The 9241-nt window shown below is 40.8% G+C and overlaps 4 non-coding genes across 4 annotated transcripts; all 4 read right to left on the reverse strand.

The window, feature by feature from the left end:
* Positions 1–7723: 7723 nt before the first annotated feature.
* On the reverse strand, positions 7724–7815 carry trnar-ucu (transfer RNA arginine (anticodon UCU)). Its single transcript is given in 2 exon segments — positions 7724–7759; positions 7779–7815. It is a non-coding gene; the product is annotated as a tRNA-Arg (tRNA).
* Positions 7816–7963: 148 nt separating this feature from the next.
* trnar-ucu (transfer RNA arginine (anticodon UCU)) lies at positions 7964–8055 on the reverse strand. Its single transcript is given in 2 exon segments — positions 7964–7999; positions 8019–8055. It is a non-coding gene; the product is annotated as a tRNA-Arg (tRNA).
* Positions 8056–8285: 230 nt separating this feature from the next.
* trnar-ucu (transfer RNA arginine (anticodon UCU)) lies at positions 8286–8377 on the reverse strand. The gene is given in 2 exon segments: positions 8286–8321; positions 8341–8377. It is a non-coding gene; the product is annotated as a tRNA-Arg (tRNA).
* Positions 8378–8666: 289 nt separating this feature from the next.
* trnar-ucu (transfer RNA arginine (anticodon UCU)) lies at positions 8667–8758 on the reverse strand. Its single transcript is given in 2 exon segments — positions 8667–8702; positions 8722–8758. It is a non-coding gene; the product is annotated as a tRNA-Arg (tRNA).
* Positions 8759–9241: the final 483 nt, after the last annotated feature.

Genomic DNA, 9241 nt, shown 5'->3' on the forward strand with positions numbered 1-9241 from the left:
ATTATCCTGAAGGTCAGTCATGTGATCACGATGAGAAATATGTCACACTTGCAGGCATAAATCCCAACATCCATAAACAAGGGAGTTTGAGAGAGGATTATGTTGCATCCAGGGATCATTGCCTGCAGTTTATTTTCCCAGGGTGCCTTTCCCATTATCCACACCCCCTTTTTTGCCAATGAAATGCTCGCAGTTCCTCTGGTCACATAGGGATATGTCTAATCACTTCAAACAAACAATTGACAGCTGAGATGGAATTCCACAAATATGAAAACACAAACCTGAAATTGAGTCTAGCGTGAAAAGTAAATGACGGCTCAGTGAGAAGACAGACCGCTTCATCACATAGCAGGAGCTGAGTTGTTTTAATCGCAAACCTCATTCTACTCTTCCAACCATCATCACCCTCTTTAACCCCGCTCAACCCCAACAGCAGCCCAGAGTTGGGCCCATATCTGTGGTGGACTTCCACATGTCAGGGGGTCCTGGTGCAGTCCACTCGTAGAGATGCAGGTGGGTGCACTAAAGCTGTCACCGCCTTCTACTGCTGCCATCGCTGGAGGTTATCTTCCATACTCAAGTCCCAACTGACCCACTATGGCTGTTTGATCTTTAATACCACTGAATTTCTTTTGTTCATCTCACTTTTAAGTTTCTTGAAATTTGCAAAACGTCTGTCCAAGCATCTGGATTCGTAACACTGAAAAAACCAGGCATCCTTCCAAAGGTTCAACTTTGATGGTAACAAAGTTTTTCATACGGAACAAGAGCCGGGCTTGAGTGGAACTTCATGGCTTTATGGATCCTCTCAGCAACAGGAGGAAATGAGGTGAGGTTAGTTGAAGTGTGAGAACAAATGAACGGCATGCTAATTAGAGAAGTTCAGTTGTAAATGGCCTCCCGCTGACGGCGAAAAGAGCAAATCAATGAGGAAGGAGAGGACACGGTGTTTCACCAAAAGGTCATTTAAATTTGTAGTGCTTTAACGCTTTGTAAATAATACACATAGCTCACTGACTGCAAAAGTAATTTATGGGAGCAGGGATGAACATTCGCTTCATTTTTGGAAAGCCCAGCGATAACGGTTCAGTTCTGAAATGTTCTGAGCACATCAGCGTGCAGTGCTTTAATTATGTTTTCAAATGGAAGTTTTTCTTTCTGTTGTGTTCTTAACAATAGCATACAATTCTAAAAAAAAAAAAAACAGCAGAAATGTTTGGCCATACCCTTACATGTAGAATTCTGATTATTGTTAGCTTTTATTAGATAGCAACAGTTGAGAAAGGCAGGAAACAGGAAGGACATTTGGCGATGAACTGCTGCAAATGGTCCAACCGGGAATTGAACCAGGAACCTCGCTGGACGTTAAAACCTGTGCAGTATGAACCCAAACTAGTGTTACCCTTTTCTCTATTTTTCCAATAATCTGTTCAGCAGCAAGATTTTGTTATGTTCCCAGAATGTTCTTCTTTAGCAGGACAACTGGCTTTGAAACATAAGACAAATGTTTTGTGACATCATAAGTCACAACATTCCTTGGAACATGGAGCATTCTGGGAAATATTCCCAAGAACTTGGCTGATGGCACCTTGAACTACTAATAATACCTGAAACAAAATAGTTTCTCTATCTTTAAAAGGACAATTTAAGAATGCTTTTCATTTCAAATTATGTCTTGAGGAGGTTTAAATTTGAGCTGCAACATTCTGGTAGCAGTTTTTATGCTGAATGAAGCTGTGGAAATATTATGTTTAAGCAAATATTTAACCTTTTAAGATCATTACAGTGTTTGAGATGATCAACATCCTGAAAACATATTTTAAACTTCGTCTCAGACTTTTTAGAACTTTCAGGTGACAGCGCACAAAAAAAAAAACTGTCTGCTAGCTGGGAAGCTAACACGTGCTTTAATCAAGATTTTCTTTTTTCTGACATTATCACAATCATCCACAAATGGCAAACACCCAAAATCAGAGAAACATGCAAAACTGTGACTCATTCCCTGGCATAGAACAAGTGAGAAAGTCGACTTTCACCAAATTTGAAGCTAACAACACTGAATTCTTCTCTCTTTTAACGTGGAAAATCATTCAAATCAGACATGGTGACAACTGGCAGAGTGAGTTTGCTACTTTTTTTTTTTTTTTTAAAAAGGTGTCATCAAAGTGACCCAGTTGGTTAAAGCTCCAACATGTGTGAGAGTGTTTTCTTTTGGGGGAGGAGTGAAGGTCTAGGGGACTGCAGGGAGCTAATTAGAAGCTATTCTCTAACTCAGGGCCAAATGGAGCAATTATCTGGCCGAGTGAGTAGATAATTCCCTCCCATTCATCTCCCACTGTCAGTGTCCTGCTACCCACCAACCTACACTGAGGATTGGATGCAGGGGTCTGTTGACACCGAACCTCTTTCTCCTCCCATATAGGTAACTCCTTTCTGTCTGTTAGCAATGGCCAACATGGTGGATCACCTAGCTGATCATTTCTCCCATGGTTGTCACATACCATTGCCTAACGCCCCCCAACAGGATTTATGACTACCACATCTCAGGTTTAGCTAATGAGTCTGTTGGACACTAGTGGGAGAGCTGGCGAAAAGGAATGATTAATGGAACAGCTTGATAAGTCCCATGCTTGAACAAAAAAGTTGCAACATATGGACTCGCTGATTGAATTAGAATTACATATGGGGTTGGCAGAGAGACAAAAATAAAACTTGAGCACCAGAGAAAACAAGAGCTCCACCAAACTACTGTATTCTAAGAGCACTTTTAGTCCACGCACGACTTAAAACAGGTGATAAGTTTGTTTTCATTCAAGTCCAGTATTTTGGGATGCTGTGTGAGAATTGTAGGCTAATATTTTCAGCACGAAGGGGGTCGTTAGAGCTCTAGCATTTCACTGCACTTCCAAGGTTAGCGAGAAAGTTCATGCTGCTGACAGAAGCTGCCATTTATTACCACGTGTTTCGTACTTATGAGCAACACAAAGAAGGCATCCTTTCAACACCTTTCCTGTACTGAAAAGAGGTGTGGAGAAAAAAAACAGCTAAAAGGCTTCACTCATGCATAACTTAAGCATGTGAGGCTTCGGCTGCATGTGAACAATCACATCTTAGTTTTGGGGTTAGAAAGTGAAATGGAACTCACACAATCACAGCGTAAGATGCACCTCCTATTTCCTTAATCCTGAGTATGAAGTACTGCAAAAGGAGAAAAAAACATAGCCGTTTATGAGGTGGGTTGTCGCTCCTATGTTGTCGACTGTGGACTAATTATAGAAGAAGTGTTACACAGCCAGAAAGACTTGTGATCAGGCAAAAACAGGTCATCAAATGTCCTGATAGTAACGACAAGAAAAGAATGAGAGTGGAGTCAGTCTCAAAGCAGATCAGAAGGTTTTGGGAAGCTGCGAATGTTGGTTCCATAAGAAATATCAATCCATCAATTTATATTAATGCACATTTTGAAGCGTTACGTTATGAAAAGTTGATGGCAAAAGCGAAATAAAGAAGAAATCCCTCAATTTAGCAAAAAAGGTTATATTTTCACTGGTGGTAATTTGGGCCTTTTTTTTTAAAAAGAGAGAAAATGAGAACTCAAATATGTTCGAGATTTTCCAACTTGTGCTACTGACCAGCTATTTCTGTACTCTTCTCACATATTCCCACGTTTTGTTATTAACTCTGGGCAGCCTGCAAGTTCCTGCTGTAGCTGGAACTTAGCTACAGTGATGTTGCTTAGCTGTGCTAGCCTGCATAGCCTGTTGTATTTACTCCTAACACACCAAATCAGCATTTCCTTTTTGTGCAACATTGCCACAGTTTTCCTAAAATCCACTCAAGATGCACATAATTCCGTTTTAATCCCGATGAACTGAGAAAAAAACAACCTATCTTCATTGAAAAGCACTTGTAATGCCAGTATACAGCCCATTCCTGTTGTGTACAGCGTTCTCTTTAAGGAGAGGGTGTTTCATGCAGCTTCGGCACCAACATTTACATCAGCACACATCTGAAGTCAGTAGTGAGTTTCTAAACATTTGTTTTCACTTCTTCACACACCTGCAGCAGCAGGACAGACTCTGGTTGAGCCTGCGTGTCTCTGGTGGGTTTGCAGAGGAATCAGATAAATCGAAGCCATGTGACCTCTGCCATCTGAGAGGGGTCACTGACAGGAGGAGTGTTTAGGAATGTCTGGTACCAATCTTGACGCCACTAATGAAATTTTCAATCACTGCAGATGGAGAGAGTTCAGGAGACAACACCAGGCCTCCTCAGTCCTCCCACCTCTAGAGACACATCCCCCATTAGTAATCCGTGATATGTTGAATGAGGGAACATGTCACTTCACAGTTAATGTCTGTGTGACAGAGCTGCTCTTCTCTCCACCTCTATCGCGCTCGTCTCCTCCTCCTCTGCTGCAGCTGAGGTAAGCAGACAGGGCCGAGGCGTCCACGTGACCCTGGAATTAGTTGAACTCTCGGGACGCAGCTTGCTGGGTGGGACTGCATTGGCAGCTGCTGGATTTTTCCCTCCCGGGTGTACAAGATTAATGCATGTATTGGGGGTTTGGGGGTACTGAGGCAGTGGGGGCTTTTGGGGGCATGTGCAATTTTAGGGCAGGTCTGCACAATAAGGGGCTCATGCATCACATCCGGCAGTGGGACAGGAACTTCAAGGGTGCAGATACAGGAGATCATTTGAAAAGCTTAGCATTTGGATAATGAGCATTATTTGTTAATAAAGTCATTTTCTGTCTGATTCATATGCTAACAAAAGACAATTAGCAGACTCTTCAACGTATAAATGAATGAAATCTGTATTTTGAACTGAAACAACATAAAAGATTGAAACAAAACTCAAAATAAAAGCAACAACAAAATGAAGAAAAGTAATACACAAAACGCTCTCAATGAACACACTAAAGAGAAAAAAGAAGCAGATCATGCCTGAAAAACAGGAAGAGGAATTCCAAACTTCTTTCATACCGCTCCGACTCTTAGAGCACATGGAATTGCAAATTTCAAAATTCCCCCCCCCCTCAACCAAATCATAGATGAGAGAGAGAAAAGGAGACCAAAATAAACAGGAAATCATTCGTAAACATTGTCTTTAAGATTATAAAGTGTAAATAATCTCTATGTGGTTATTAAAATGATGCCGTTGCCCATTACAAAGACAATAAGCCAGTGCAGAATAAGTACCATTTGTTATGACGGTAGCTCAAATAATTATGATTGTCGCATAAAAATATTCTATCCACTAAGAGGCTGTAGTGTGGCCATGTGTCACCTGATGCCCCCAGTATCTAACCTCCAGCGGCCTTGCTCCCAGAGCTCACCACCCCAGGATGCACTTTTACCCCTCAGGTCCACCACAGTAGCTTTTTCAATGGACTTTCCAGACGTCAGCTTTGCTCAGCTGCTCAGGCAATCAGTGCTCTTTTTAAATTTTTTTTATTTATGGTCGACTGTGGCAGACACATGTGCTTGTTTGTACACTGAGTTTGTGTGACATGTCAACGTGTCGTAGCGTGATGCATATATCATATTAGCGTGACACAAATTCTTCACGTTCAGGTCCTAAGTGTCACCAACATAATAAAATAAATAGTGGAATTAAAGGTGCACACTGACTGACGCGTCATCCTCTGTTTGACTTCTGTATGTGTACTCTAGCCTCATATATCTATTTATCTAACTCTATTTTGATTAAGTGAACAAATGTAGAAAGATAAATGCTGAAACGGTTAGGTCCGTTGAATACGGTGTATATTTACTCTGGCGCCGTGAAATACTTTATAACACTAATCCTGCTTAGTTCTCAAGTGTAAACACTGTTTGAGATTATGTAAAACATTTAAGGATTATGTAAAAGAGCAATTAGTCAGTCGAGCTGCTGGCTGTGTGACATCCACTGACACAGCTCACAGTTCAACAAGCCATTTCATCTGGTATTAATTGAAACATGAGGTTTCTCTCCTTTCACGTGTAGGATTGTCTATATTTCTGATAGGTGTTGAAGCAAGAAGGCTCATTCAGTAATTCATGGTTCTACTATTTCTTTCTTGACTTGAGTTCCCACTGATCTCATGACGTAGCGTGGAATCGGGGTATTAATCGAGACTTAGCCTCAGCCCGTTCCCGGCCTCTCATCTCGAGAGTGCCTACAAAGGTGCCCGAGCAGACCAAATCCTGGCTTCATTTCTCCATATGAACTCATTTCCTTGTGGTGGTTCTCGAGTTCATGGTAATGTAACCCGAGGAGAGCACGGACTCAGGGCCTCCAGGGGCTGAAAGCATCCAAAAGCCAGAGAATTAACCCCTTGGGTCAACTGCATTATCCACCTCTATTTATAGTTAAACTTTAATTTTTACCGGGTGAAAAAAGGTAAAAAAAACAGGATTACAGGGGTCACAGCAAGAGATTTGCAGTTAATTAAATCAATCGTAGAGATTGACAAAATCTGTGCCTTTCCCCTTCAATATGCTATCCACTTAGTAACACCTTAATTACATTACACACAGTTGAGTTTTGTTAGAGTGCCAAGGATCTTTTATTTTTTTCATTCAAAGGAGATCAGATGAAGGAGCTCTTGTTTCGAAGTCTATTAATCCCAGTGTTGATGTCCCACTTCAAGTAATGCAACACATACCACAATTACAGATTTACTCTTTATCACATTTCAATATGAAAAGACACCAGAGTCCTTTTACATTTTAGCTCAATGAATCTTCAACCACTGAGGTTCCCAATGGGGGTTAGTTTATTGCAAGAGGGGGGAAAAAAAAAGAAAAAGACAAATGATGCATGTACTGGTGATCGAGAACTCCAGGCAGTTTTTCTGGGGGGACGGTGAACAACAGGCTCTGCTATAAACAGCCAGATGAGAACATTTACTGAAATATCTTGCATCTATTCTTGAGTAGTAAACGTATCTTAAAATATTCAGTTTTAAACGGACCCTCTAAATCTTAATGAACTCCCACTCAGCTTCCATTGGGAGGAAGCAGAGCAGCCCTGGTCTATTTACACACATCCCAGAATAGGATTAGGCAAGATTCAGTAAAAGATCCACTTTGTATATATTGGGGCATGCAAAAAATAGTGTCATTTTAAATCATTTATGCTTGTGGTGTTCTCACCCAAAAGCTTAAGCGTAAAAGGTATTAAAAGCTATTTGAAAATCTACTTTTTCTTCCAAATTAGAAAAAAAAAAACCCTCCACAATCTATGAATGTTCAGATATGTTTGGTGAAAGAAGTTTAATTGTTTCATGTGAAATTCCATCTCCTTCCTGGAATAGTTTGCTGGAGCTGTCACTCATTGCACTTGTTTAAGTTGATGTTTATTTGATCACGACTTCAAAAACTAGTTGTGTTATCACCCAAACCTTCCTCTCTTCAGCTGATGAAAGTCAAAACAGTCTTCTTGTGTCAAACTTTGCAAATACAGTACAAAGCAATACAATCAAACTGTTTTCGCAAAATTTTCACAAACGCAACAAGAAGAACCACAATTTAATCTGAGTTTTATCTCAAATTTAAATTGAAGCTTGTATGTACTTAAGATGAATGTAACCATAGTGTTTAAGTAAAGTTATAAGTCTGGTGCGACATAAACCCATAACCTTTGAATGACATTTCAAGTACGTAACCAGAAGTCTAATGCACGATCTATTGTTTACAGTTGGGAGGCATCTAATATTGCAGTTTGAGTTAAACAGCGACTCTGGTGGGACTCGAACCCACAACCTTTGAATTGCATCTTACGAACCTAACTAGAAGTCCAATGCGCTGTCCATTGCGCCACAGAGCCATCTGGTACTCACAACATCAGCAGAGGTCCAAGTTCAGGAACTTGGCACATGTATCAGTGTACATAGGAACAAAGTCTGACGACCCGAAATATCTTTTGAACAAAACTCTGGCACCTTTTACTCACCCTGTGAGAGTGATGTAAATATCGACTCTGGTGGGACTCGAACCCACAACCTTTGAATTACATCTTAAGTGTTTAACTAGAAGTCCAATGCGCTCTCCATTGCGCCACAGAGCCTTTTAGTTTTGGGGATAGCAGCAATCAAACTGCCTCGTGAACTTTGCACTGCCAAAAATAAAAAGGCTCCTAAATTCACTGTTGGCTGAGTTCAGGTTTTCTCATAAACTCAATTCCACTAAAAGACCCAGTAAATCCACTGTACAGTAGGAAATCAAGGAATGTGTCAGCAGTTTTGGGAGTGTGTTTGTAATGTACACTCATTTCATGTTTTGGTTCCAGTTAAACAGTGACTCTGGTGGGACTTGAACCCACAACCTTTGAATTACATCTTATGTACCTCACTAGAAGTCCAATGCGCTGTCCATTACGCCACAGAGCCGTTTGTTCAAAAAAAAAAAAATCATTTAACATACAACGTCATGAACTTAGCATTGTCAGGGGAAGCGGACAACTAAATTCCCTGATTTTAGGTTTTCTCTCCAACTCTAGACTCCACTGAAAACACCAGAAAACTCTAATTTCAAGTAGGAAATCAAAGGATCCATCCGTGAAGGTGCTTGTAATGTGCATTCAACTAACTGAGTTAATCATCAGCTCTGGTGATACTTACAACCTTTAAAAATACCCCCTATTGAATCACTTTAGTGTTCACGAACAAGTTCGTAATATGACTCTGGTGGGACTCGAACCCACAACCTTTGAATTACTCCTCAAGTACTTAACTAGAAGTCCAACGCGCTGTCCATTGCGCCACAGAGCCATTTAATGCTGCAGTAATTAGAAGACATCCAAGTTCATGACCTCAGCCTGTGTGGAACTCGGCTAATGAGCTTTTGGTTCATCTCAGGTTTTCTCCTGAACACAACCCAGACATAAACACCTAAAATCACATTTCAAGTAGTAAACCTAGGGGGATTTATTGTAACGCAGACTGATGCACATAGCGTCTGGCGGCGCTCCAACCCACAATCCCTGAATTACCTCTCAAATATTTGACTTATTTTTGAGCTTTTGGTTAATCTCAGTTGTTCTTATGAACACAACTCCAGCAGAAACACCCTTTAATCACATTTCAAGTTGTAAACTCAAAGGTCTGTGACCAAGTTTGTATTGCAGCTAGGAGCTTGTGCTCATAATGTAGGCTGATCTAGCATTATCATTGAGATAAACAGCAACTCCAGTGGGAATCAAACCCACAACCTTTGAATCGCAGCGCAAGCGCTCAACGCGCCGTCCATTGCAC

This window comes from Aulostomus chinensis, chromosome 5 (assembly GCF_037954235.1).
Source record: "Aulostomus chinensis isolate RoL2024-O1b breed Wild chromosome 5, RoL_Achi_v1.0, whole genome shotgun sequence".
Classification (NCBI taxonomy): Eukaryota; Metazoa; Chordata; class Actinopteri; order Syngnathiformes; family Aulostomidae; genus Aulostomus; species Aulostomus chinensis.